Genomic DNA, 12,552 nt, shown 5'->3' on the forward strand with positions numbered 1-12,552 from the left:
TCCTCTGCAGCCGGGGCAGGGCCGCGCTACCGGCTCCACCGGGGGGGTGGGCGCTGACAGTGGGAGAGCGGCGGGAGCCGGTAGCGCGGCCCTGCCCCAGCTTCAGAGGACGGGCCACTCCTCGGCTTGCTCACGCCGCTCTCCCACGGGCAGCAGGAAGTGGCCACCCCCCTCCTCAGGCAGGCGCTGGTAGCACGGCCCTGTCCCGGCTGCAGAGGACGGGCCGCTCCTCGGCTTGTTCGTGCCGCTCTCCCATGGGCAGCGGGAAGCGGCCACACCCCCCAACCCCCTCAGGCAGGTGCCGGTAGCGTGGCCCTGCCCCGGCTTCAGAGGACGGGCCGCTCCTCGGCTTGCTCACGCCGCTCTCCCGCGGGCAGCGGGAAGTGGCTCCCCCGCAGGCGGGAGCCGGTAGCGCGGCCCTGCTCCGGCTGCAGAAGACGGGGGAACATGGCGCTCGGGCGGTCTGCTCCTCCTCGGCTTGTCCCCACCTCTGCCTCCTCCTCCCTGTGCTGCCTCCTGCCAGGGGAGGGGAGAGGGGAGCGGAGCGGCAGCCCGGGCTGAGCCCAGCTCGTGCCAGGGCCAAGGCGAAGCCGAAGGATGAACAGGGCTGGGATCCAGCAGCAGCCCCAACCCCTGGCCCTGGGAGCGGCGGTGACCAGAGATGACTCCACCTCAGGCCAGATCTGCAGCAAGGTAAGAGTCGGGCCAGGTGGGAGGGTCCCCAGGACCCCTGGGGAGCTTCTGCCTGCTGGAGCCCCAGAGGCTGCTGCCTCCCTCCCCAGCCCCTCACAGCATTCCAGTGCCTGGAGTCTCCTTCTGCCTCCCCTCCTGCAGGGGGTGAGTGACCTGGCAGAGAGGAGCAGCATCTGCCCAGCAAGCCCAGCACCTCTTCCTTGGCTCCTCCAGCCCCAGAGCTCTCTCCATTGCATGCTCCTCGGGCTCCTAGCTGGGTGGCCTCAGCGCTGGGAAAACGCCAGCAGGGCTGGGTCCAGTGTGTATCCGAGCTCGTGGGGAGCTCTCTCGCCCCAGTGACTAGCGCCTTATCTATGGCAAGTACAGTAGTGCAATAGGAGTGTGACGGGATAGCTCAGTGGTTTGAGCATTGGCCTGCTGAACCCAGGGGGTTGTGAGTTCAATCCTTGAGAGGGGCCACTTAGGGATCTGGGGCAAAAATCTGTCTGGAGATTACTCCTGCTCTGAGCAGCAGGTTGGACTAGATGATCTCCTGAGGTCCCTTCCAACCCTGATATTCTATGAAATCACGATTACGTGCGTGTACTGTGCTGCCCTATTGGCGCCATTCGCGCTAATTTCAGTTTCGCGTCGGTGCCAGTGGTTATAGGGCTAAAATGCTGGGACAAAAACAAAAACGACTTTCTGGTGCTGCTTACCGGCAACAAAGAGAGAAACGGCAAAAATAATTAGAAAAACTATCTCGTACTTCAAAAAAGTATTTTAAAAAAGTCGACAATCAAGGAGAAAGCTCTAAGCAATGCACTGAAGGTGATTATTCATCAACTGATGAAGACCGCTCCAACCAAAGATTACCTTTATCAACTGATAAAGATAAACATCAATCTGACCAAAGATTATCTTCACTAACTGATAAAGATTAACAATCACAATCCATCCAAAGATTTACTACTTCAGCTGAAGAGTCCAGAAATGAAGAACTGTTATCCAAATCTAAAACTGAAGAACAATTATTGGAAGGTGGAGAGACTGACATAGGATCGGATCCAAGTACATGGCCGACAATAATTACTGATACAATGCGAATTATTATTGTGAAAAAAGGTCCTTCAAAACTAGATCCTACATTTGAATATCCATTTAATGAGTCAAATCGTCGATTTATGCCATCCAGTATGAAGAAAAAAAATGAAAAATGGGGAACAAATTAATAGATCGTGGTTAGTGTATTCACAGACCAAAGATGTAGTTTTTTGTTTTGCAAACTGTTCTGTAACTCAGACATTTTTCCGGCAACTGCAGGTTTTAATGACTGGCGAAATTTGCATCAGCATTTGAAAGAACATGAAACATCAAAAAATCATTTACGCTCATTGACAAATTGGATTGAGCTGTCAAACAGATTATGTACCGGTACAACAATCGATGCGGTACAGCAATGTCAACTAAATTCAGAAATTCTACATTGGCAAGCAGTGTTGGAACGTTTACTGGCAATCATTAATTTCCTAGCCAAACAGTGCCTCGCATTCCGTGGAGCCTCGGATATTTTATATGAGAATAACAATGGAAATTTCTTAAAATTGGTTGAGTTATTGGCAAAATTTGATAATGTTATGGCTGAGCATGTACGAAGAGTAAAAGATGGAGAGATTCACACCCATTATTTGGATAAAAATACACAAAATGAGATAATAGAATTAATTTCTAATGGAGTGCGTAATGAAATTTTATCGAATTTGAAACATGCCAAATATTACTCAATTATAGTTGTTTGTACTCAAGATCTGAGCAAAACCGAACAAATGTCAATAGTTTTATGATTTCTGAAAATTGATGAAAATGCAGAAGTGAAAATTTGTGAACACTTTCTAGAATTTATACCAGTGAATGAAACTACTGGGAAAGCCCTCACAGATGTAATTCTACAGCGATTGGAACACTATGGAATACCTTTAGAAAATATGCACGGCTAAGGGTACGATAACAGCTCAAACATGCAAGGACGACATGCAGGTGTACAGCAAAGAATATTGAATTTAAACAATTGAGCTTTTTTTCATTCCTTGCCATGCGCATTCGCTCAATCTGGTTGTCAGTGATGCCGCCAAATCATCTAAAGATGCCGTTTCATATTTTACCACAGTGCAAGCAATTTACAACTTTTTTAGTGCTTCCACACACTGTTGGGCAGTCTTGAAGAAGCATCTTGAACAAAAACTCACACTTAAACCTCTGAGTCAAACTAGATGGGAAAGCAGGATAGAAGCTATTAGACCATTCCGATATTCATCAGGAGAGATTTACGATGCACTATTCGAAATAAGCCAGGACTTGTCGTATGATCCTTCATTTCGACATGAAGCTGAAACATTGGCTCAGAAAATGATGCAGTTTCAATTTTCATGTTGCACGGTTATTTGTCACAATATTCTAAATCAAATTAATTTGACCAGCAAAGTTATGCAGAACATAACCATAGACATAGCCGAGGCAAAGATGATTTTGAATAAAACGCTGGAATATTTAAAAATATACCGTTCAGATGAAGGATTTGAAGAAACTGTCAAAGAAGCAACAACAATAGCAGAGGATCTTGATTTTGAACCAACGTTTGCACCTCAAAAATTCATTCGTCCTCAGAAAAAAACAAGACAGTTTTGTTATGAGGCTCATGATGATCCTATTCTCGATCCAAACGAAAGGTTTAAAGTTGAATGTTTCTATTGTATTTTGGATGTAGCTATAACTTCCATTGAAGAAAGATTTTGTCAGTTGCATGGTCATTGTGAAACTTTTGAATTTTTATACGATATTGGAAATATTAAAAATCAGTTTTCCAAAGAAGACCGCATGAAGCAGTGCCAAGACCTACATTTAGCGCTCAGTACTGATAACACTGCTGACATTGATGCAGTAGAACTGTATGATGAATTAGTAGCTTTATCTGAGCTAATAAGTCCTAAAACTTCTCCTCTAAAAGTATTAGAATTTATAGCAAGAAATGATTTTTTCACTCCAAACACTGCTATAGCATTACGCATTCTTTTAACATTACCAGTATCAGTGGCTTCTGGTGAGCGCAGTTTCTCAAAACTGAAATTACTAAAAAATTATTTGAGGTCCACCATGTCTCAAAATCATGTCAGGACTGGCATTAATTTCAATTGAAAGTACTATTGCAAAAAATTTAGATTTCACTGACTTATTAGAAGACTACGCAAGTATAAAAACCAGAAAAATTCAGTTCATATAAATTCTTTTAATTTATGAGAAACTGGAAGACACTAAAGTTTTTCATTACAGTGTATAGTTGAACTCAAATTGTTTGTTATTGTGTTTTTGTTAAAATTAAATGTTAAAATTACACTAGTTGGAAATTGTTTTATTTCACTAACTACAAATTCTCTGTAGTCATTTTTTTTTAATTTTAAACAGTCAAAACAAAACTGCAAATTGCAAACATGTGTAAAAGCAAAAAAAAAAAGCACGGGGGGGGCAGCCAAAATTTTTTTGCTTGGGGCAGCAAAAAACCTAGAGCCGGCCCTGTGTCCAAGGGTCCCCCCACCTCCGTCTTCCCCCATCCGCCGGCATCTCAGCCGGTAAGGGGGTGGGGCTGCAAGCTGCAGCCGAGCGGCGGGAACTCAGGCCCCGCTGGAGACACCAGGTGGCTGCAGCGATGTTTGGGAGAGGGGTAAGCGGCATGGTAAGGGGCCGGGGCACCCCCGACCCCATCCCCCCCACAGCCCTGACCCCCAGCCGCGAGCCCAGCCCCTCTGAGCCGGACACCCCCCGACCCCATCCCCCCCCCCCACAGCCCTGACCCCCAGCCCTGAGCTCAGCCCCTGTGAGACAGGTACCCCCCAACCCAGAGCCCAGCTCCCCACCCAGTCCTGGGCAACAGCAGCACCACCCCCAGGCAGCAACAGCCCATTGGCACCAACCATCACCATCACCCAGCAACAGCCCATTATGTAATTGCAAATTATACATACCATTAAGGCATTTAATGTTTTTAAATGTATTTAGTGTATTTTCAAATTATTACAAATTAATTTTTGAATCTATTTCACTAGTTATTTTTTACATTTCCAAATACATGTTACTATAGGGAGGGAAGTGGGGTCCCCTGGAGCCAAGCCTGGGCTGCGGGGGCGGCGAGAGGGGCTCCCGGAGTGTGTGAAAAGGTGAGCAGCCGGCTGGGCTCGTCGGTGCTGAGCAGGTAGCCCCGCAGCTGGAGATCCTCGCCTTCCCGCCCACCGGGGCTGGGCCAGGGCGCGGTGAGGCTGAGAAGCAGCAGGTCCGGGGGGTTCTCCAGGTCCTCGGCTGCCAGCATGTCAGGGGTGAGGGCGGTGAGCACAAACTGATCCACCTTGGCCACTAGCAGCGCCGCAAAGCCCAGGGAGGGGCCGTGTTCTCTGTGCCGCCCCGCAGCCGCACTGCCACCTGGAAGTACTCCCACTCCACGCTGCCCAGCAGCTCCACCCGCATAGGGACAGAGTCACGGCTGGGCCAGGGCTTGGCCACCGTGTGCTGGTAGCGGATCCCACGTTTGGGGGGGAGCCCAGTGCTGGGGTGGCAGGGGGGGAAGAGAGCCCAGTGCTGGGGCGGCAGGGGCAGCCAAAAATTTTTTTGCTTGGGGCAGCAAAAAACCTAGAGCCGGCCCTGATTGCCATGGGCACGCAGGGGCGAAAGAAAATGCAGGCTCTCTTATTTACTAGGCTGCATGTGGCAATAGACTATATTGGTAAGGGATGCAAGGAGAGTATGGGTCACGATGCAATCTGCAGACACACACACACACACACCCCCCTAAAATTAATCAATTTAAAGTTTTATTGGGGATAATTACAAGGGGTAAGGGAGCAGCGTTTGATTAGCTAATAGAGTTAATGAAACTTAACACACAATGACTAAAATATCTACTAACAATATTTATCAACAAAGATGCAGCATTTAGTAATAACTGATACTTAAAAATACAAACCAACGCATAACGACCGGCAAACATAGATACTCTGTTTGAAACACGTGAGCTGAGAGAGGCTTCGAGGTGATCAGGCTCGGTTACGGGTGTACACAGGATACACAGGATTTGTTTTTCTTTCTCCTCTCCCTGCCTGCACATGGCAGGCAGGCCCATAAAGTACCAACTATGACATCATAGAAGTGTCATAGGGGACGGGGCCCAAAACCTGTTTGTGTTTGTTTCTTATTGGCACAAGCAAAGTTTACACCAAGTAGGGGAGCAGGTGCCTCAAAGTCTGGCTTCGCAACCAAAAGGTGAGGAAATGCATATTGTTTTAGAATGCGTGTAACACTGAATGACAAAAGAAGAGGCCAGGGCAATACCGGTATGGGCAAGTTTTACAGGATGCAGACAGGAACTCATCTCAACAAAAATCAGCAGGTCTGAATAACTTGCATCAAAGAGTTACATCAAAGACCTGGCTGAGGAGCTCACTGGACCATTAATGCTGATTTTCAATAAGTTCTAGTGGACTGGAAGAAGCGAATGTTGTGCCAGTATGTAAAAAGGGTAAATGGGACGACGTGGGTAATTATAGACTTGTGTTTGCCTGACACTGATCCCAGGCAAAATAATGGAGCAGCTAATACGGAACTCAGAATTAAAGGAGGATAATATAATTAGTGCCTATCAACATGGATTTCTAGAAAATAGATCTTGTCAAACTAACTTGATATCTTTTTTGATAAGATCACAAGTTTGGTTGATAAAAGTAGTAGTGTTGATGTAATATACTTAGACTTCTGTAAGGCATTTGACTTCACAGCATTTTGATTAAAAAACTGGAATGATCTTAAAAAAAACCAATCAACCTGGCACACATTAAATGTATTAAAAGCAGACTAACTGATAGGCCTCAAAATGTAATTGTAAGCAGGTAACCAACATTGAGCAGGTGTTTTTAGTGGCATTCCTAAGGAATTGGTTCTTGGCCCCATGTTATTTAACACTTTTATCAATGACCTGGAAGAAAACAATCATTACTGATAAAGTTTGTAGATGACAAAAAAATTGGGAGAGAGTGCTAAAATAATGATTACTGATCTAGATCACTCTGGATAGCTTGGAAAACTGGGCACAAACAGTATGCATTTTAATACAGCTAAGTGTAATCTAGGAACAAAGAACTTAGACCATAGTTACAGGATGGGGCACTCTATCCTGTGGTCACAACCAGGTTGTGGTTAGTCAGACTTAGTGGTCAGAGCAGGAGTCAGGCCAAGTTAGATTTCAGAGAATCAGAGTCCAAGATAGGCCAGAGGGCAAACAAAGAGTCAGGAGGCAGCAAAGTCTGGTTACCAGGAGGTCTGAATCCGATATAAACCAGAGGGTAAACAAAGAGTCCAGCATCAGGAGGCAAGCAGGGTCAGAAGCCAGGGTCTGGGATCTCTCACTTGCAGGGACTGGAGCAAGACAGGCAGACAGTCTGCATTGTTGGTCAGACAAATCCCTATCATGGCTTCCTGGCTTAAGTACAAGTGCTTAAGTACCAATCAGTGGACTGTGAGGGGCTGCCACTCAGGTCCTGCTAGTTGATACTTCCTGCTGGGTTCAGCCTCACATGGTTCCCCTGCGGGAGCCCAATCTAAGCCTCATGTGGCAGCAGCAGCTGCCCAGTATCTCCTTGGTCCCAGGTTCTAGCCCTCCAAGCTCCTACAATGAGGTTCCCAGCATGACACTGTGGCCAAAGGGGCTAACGTGATCCTTGGATGCATCAACAAGGGACTCTGGAGTAGGAGTTGAAAAGTTATTTGATCTCTGTTTGGCACTACTGGAATCCCATGTCCAGTTCTGGTCTCCACAGTTCAAGAAGGATGTTGATAAATTGGAGAGGGTTCAGAGAAGAGCCACAAGAATGATTAAAGGATTAGAAAACCTGCCTTATAGTGATAGACTCAAGGAGCTCAATCTCTTTATCTTAACAAAAAGAAAGTTAGAGGATGACTTGATTACAGTTAGGGTGACTGGATATCCTGATTTTATAGGGACAGTCCTGATTTTTGAGTCTCTCTTATGTAGGCTCCTAATACCCCCCACCCCATCCTGATTTTTCACACTTGCTGTCTGATCACCCTAATTACAGTACCTACATGGGGAACAAATATTTAAAAAGAGGCTCTTCAGTCTAGCAGAGAAAGTATAACACAATCCCAAGGCTGGAAGCTGAAGCTAGAAAATTCAGACTGGAAATAAGGTGTAAACTTAACAGTGAAGGCAATTAACCAGTGGAACAATTTACCAAGGATAGAGGTAGATTCTCCATCACTGTCAATTTTTCAATTAAGATTGGATTTTTTCTAAAAGATCTGCCTTAGGAGTTTTGGGGAAGTCCTATGGCCTGTGTGATACAAGAGGTCACGCTAGAAATGATCACAGAAGTCCTTTTGGCCTTGGAATCTATGGTTATTCATTATTTGTGGTGTGTGTGACTGGTCACCTAAGAAACATGGTATATTTTCTGCTTCCTGATGGATGAGCAGAAATTTTTATGCAGGAGAATAACAAATAGTGAGTAATCAATAAGATGCTGAGATGCCTTTGTGATGGGTGCAATATAAAAGCTTAGAATGTCCAGTGCTGTTTGCACAAAATATCTGTTTACTTGGAAATAAGGGTATTTTTTTTTTTTAATTAATGGAGATATCCTATTGCCTAGAACTGGAAGGAACCTTGAAAGGTCATCAAGTCCAGCTCCCTGCCTTCACTAGCAGGACCAAGTACTGATTTTGTCCCAGATCTCTAAGTGGTGCCCTCAAGGATTGAACTCAACACTGGGTTTAGCAGGCCAATGCTCAAACCACTGAGCCATCCCTCCCCCCTGTATTTCTGTGACATACAACCATTCCCCAAACAAGCATGGACAAAAACCTATTTGTGTGATTTTTATTTACAAATTAGTGTTTAATTTCATAGTGCCCAGACATCGTATCAGGATTGGGATCCTGTGGTGTTAGGTGCTGTGACATGCCCGGAGGAGCTTACAGTTGAGGCTGGTCAAAAAAATAGAATGCCATTTCCACAAACACACAAACCGCCCCCCCTCCCTAAAAAACACACACACAAAACACCCAAGGGGGGAAATTCTTTTGATTCAAAGTTTCTCTTTTTCAACAACAAATTTTTTTTTAAAAAATTGTAACACTCACTCAAAACTGATGCTGGGTTCACAAAGGGAGGGTTTATGGCCTGTGCTATACAGGTCAGACTAGATGGCCCCTAGTGGCCTTAAAAATCTAGCAATCGATGAACAATCTTCATTTGGTTTCAGTTTTTTTAAAAAATCATTTCAGGTTTAAGGTTATTGGTTTGATTTAGTTTTTAACTGTACTTTCTTTTGCTTTCTACTCCCCCCCTGCCCGGGGGGAGAGGGGAGCATCAAAAATTGTTTCAAAAGTTCTCATTAAAAATAATCAGTTTTGACCAAACCTATATATTTTCATGAATTCTTAATTTTGCTTAAAAAGCTGTTTTTCATCTATTTTTTTCCCCCATTCAGCTCCACTTACAGTTGAAGGTCCTGACGCTGCAAAGACTTATGCATATCCTTAGCTTTAACTTCAACACTGAACTTTGAGGTCAGTGAGATCACTCACATGCTTAAAGTTAAGCACATGTATAAATCTTAGCAGGAGTGAGGTTCAGGAAGACAAGTGACATGAAAAGAGTGAAGAGAGAGGTTTACAATTTTATATATATAAAATATATAAATCATGCATTTGCAGTTTTTAAAAATTATAAATATGCCCCTCTACATAGCCATCATTAACTGGCTGGTTTCCTAGAGGCAGCATAACAGAGGAGGGATAAAAAGGAACCTTGACCTAGAGTCCTGCAACCTGACTCAAACCTGATGGGATCCAACTACAGGGGTTGGATCATGTGGGAGAACAGCCAGATCCTTTTGGTCTTGGGTCAGCTTGACTCCCCTCCTCCTGCCCCTGGGGTCAATATGGCAGTGCATGCCCCACTCCTGGGGGCTGCCACCACCTCACTGCGTGGTGTGTGCTGCAGAGTGGGTGTGCCAAGGAGTCACAGCACCTCACACTGCGCAGCACCCACAGCGCAGCAGGGGTGACCACTGGCTGGAGCATGGTATGCAGCCATCACTGCACCAAACCCACAGGCAGGAGGAGAAGAGCTGACCTCTTGTATATATTTAGATGGAATATATGAGCCAAAAGTTTTCACATGACCCTGTCACTGTCCAACAGGAAACCGTGTTAAACAAGGTTTAGGCAAACACACTGTTAGAAAGCCTTATCCTTCTATTGAAGATACAGAAAAGGAGGAAAAACAGTTAGAGTATTTGAAATGTAAAAGTAGTAAATAAGGCTTTCATCTTAACAACAACCCTTGTTCCCTTTTAACTGGAATTTTTAGAAGGAAACTCCGCTTGTTGGACAGTCTCTTAAATGGTATCAGAGAGGGGAATAACTGGCCTTTTGTGGAAAAGAGAAGTTAGTTGAGATGAAGTGGGGCTGTTGTTGTTATTAAAGCCAGATCCCATTTCCTGAAAGACGAAACAAGACAAACACACACAGAAGGGGAAAGAAAAGAGCAGCAAAGATAGAAAATGCCGCACGTCTCTGGTATTGACTCACCTGCAGCCTCATTGCTGGAAAACACAGGCCCAGCACAAGGTCTGATCAGCCCCTCTGAGACCAGGCAAACTTAGACCAGCATCAGGCTGCTTAGGGGATTACTTTTAGTCGTCTCTCTGGTCAGAGGCTCACAGCACTGTTGCAAAATTGGCTCTTATTAGACAAAAGGAAAAGGGAAGGGAGAAGGGGGAGGGAGAAGTAGTAAGATAGGAAAGGAAAAAGACATTGAGGGGGACTGGGGGAGAGAGAGAAAGTCTCACGTCCCAGGTGGTGTTGAGGTTTCAGCTGGTGCAGGTGACAATGTCATCTGGCTCCCTTTCTTGTTGGCCTGGTCTTGACAGGACTTATCTCAGGATTAGGGTGAAGAAGACCCAGGGTCCCAGGAGATGATGGGTGTGGCACCCAGGATGGTGGAACTCCCTCCAGTAGCCAATTTTTCTCCAGATGTTTCTTTAAGGACCCCAAAAGCCAGTGATGGTGGAATAGCCCATCCCCTCATTCTTTTGAGAACCAATTAGGCCTAATGTCCTACATAGCAATTTTGGTTCATTGATTTTCAGTCTCACGCTGTTCTTGTTCACCAGGCATGATCCAAGCACACTCCTTTAGTTACATCAAGAGCCTTTTTGTCTGCACTAATTCAGTCTTTGCATCTCCCTTAGGTTATTGTGCCATCTACGACCTTACATTCATGTCTCACAATTGAGCTCACAGTCAGGGTAAACTTGTAGCCCAAATATCACAGCAGACCCCACAGGCAGGAGGTGGTGGCGCAGATTCAGGTTTGGTGGGAAGGGTCAGTTAGTGTAGTCTTGGGTCAGGTTAGGCCAGAGCAGACTTCTACCTTGGGCCAGATTCACAAAGGGATTTAGGCATTCCCATGCTCAGCATCTAAACTTTTAGGTGCCTAGAAAAATCAGTGGAACAGCACTGATCCCCAAAGCCTCAGTTAACCACAGGGGCTCCCTGTACAATGAAGAGGGGGAGATAAGTGCCTTATGCATACTAACCCTAACTAATAATTAAAGATTAATTGGGTCAGAGAAAAAGTGAGACTGACTCTATAGTTCAGCTGAGAGATGGCAAATCCCTTCTCATCAGTCACAGAGAGGACTTGAACTGGGGGTCTTTCACATCTTGGGTGAGTACCTATGACACTTCCTGGGGGTAGCCAGGGTTGTGAAGCACCTTGCTACCACCTGCCCCTAGTGTAAGGAAGCCTTGTCTGTGGCCTTGGCTACACTGGCAATTCACAGCGCTGCACTTGCTGCGCTCAGGGGTGTGAAAAAACACCCCCCTCCCCGAGCGCAGCGAGTGCAGCACTGTAAAGCGCCAGTGTAATCAGCACCTGCAGCGCTGCACGCTCTCTCGCAGCGCTGCAAGCTATTCTCCTCGGAGAGGTGGAGTACTTGCAGCACTGCGAGAGAGCTCTCGCAGTGCTGGCAGTGCGACTACACTCGCGCTTCACAGCACTGCCATGGCAGAGCTGTGAATCCGCGAGTGTAGCCAAGGCCTGTGACTGCTGTGGGTCAGTTCCCCGACTTCACCAGCCATGAGCAGCACAGGCACTGCCTCCCAGGTCTCTGCAGGCCCCGCTCTCTCTTTAGAGGTTAACGGGGGGGGGGGGGGGGAGGGGGAGGGGAGAGACCAATACCTGAGCACACAGAGATCCCTGTGGAGCATCCAGCCCCTGTTCCACTGACAGTCATAGAATTCAGACCCACTACTCTCAAAGGAGTAGTACACAGTAGTTTACCAGTTATACCTCAGGATCACTGTGCTGCTCAACACACAGCACTTAGATACATTTGTGGTAAAAACAAGAAGAAGTTCATTTAACAAAGAACAGAGGTTCAAGAAGAAGCAGGTATAATTAATGGAAACAAATGGTTGCATATATATTAAAAAAAAAATCACAACATGCTCACATCCTCCAGCAAGTGACCTGTGCCCCATGCTGCAGAGGAAGCAAAAAAAAACCCCAGGGCCTCTGCCAATCTGCCCTGGAGGAAAATTCCTTCCTGACCCCAAATATGGTGATCAGCTAAACCCTGAGCATGTGGGCAAGACTCACCAGCCAGACACCCAGGAAAGAATTCTTTGTAGCAACTCAGATCCCACCCCATCTAACATCCTATTACAGGCCATTGGGCATATTTACTGCTAATAGGTAAAAGATCAATTAATTGCCAAAATTAGGCTATCATACCGTCCCCTCCATAAACTTAT

This window comes from Trachemys scripta, chromosome 8, assembly GCF_013100865.1.
Source record: "Trachemys scripta elegans isolate TJP31775 chromosome 8, CAS_Tse_1.0, whole genome shotgun sequence".
NCBI lineage: Eukaryota > Metazoa > Chordata > Testudines > Emydidae > Trachemys > Trachemys scripta.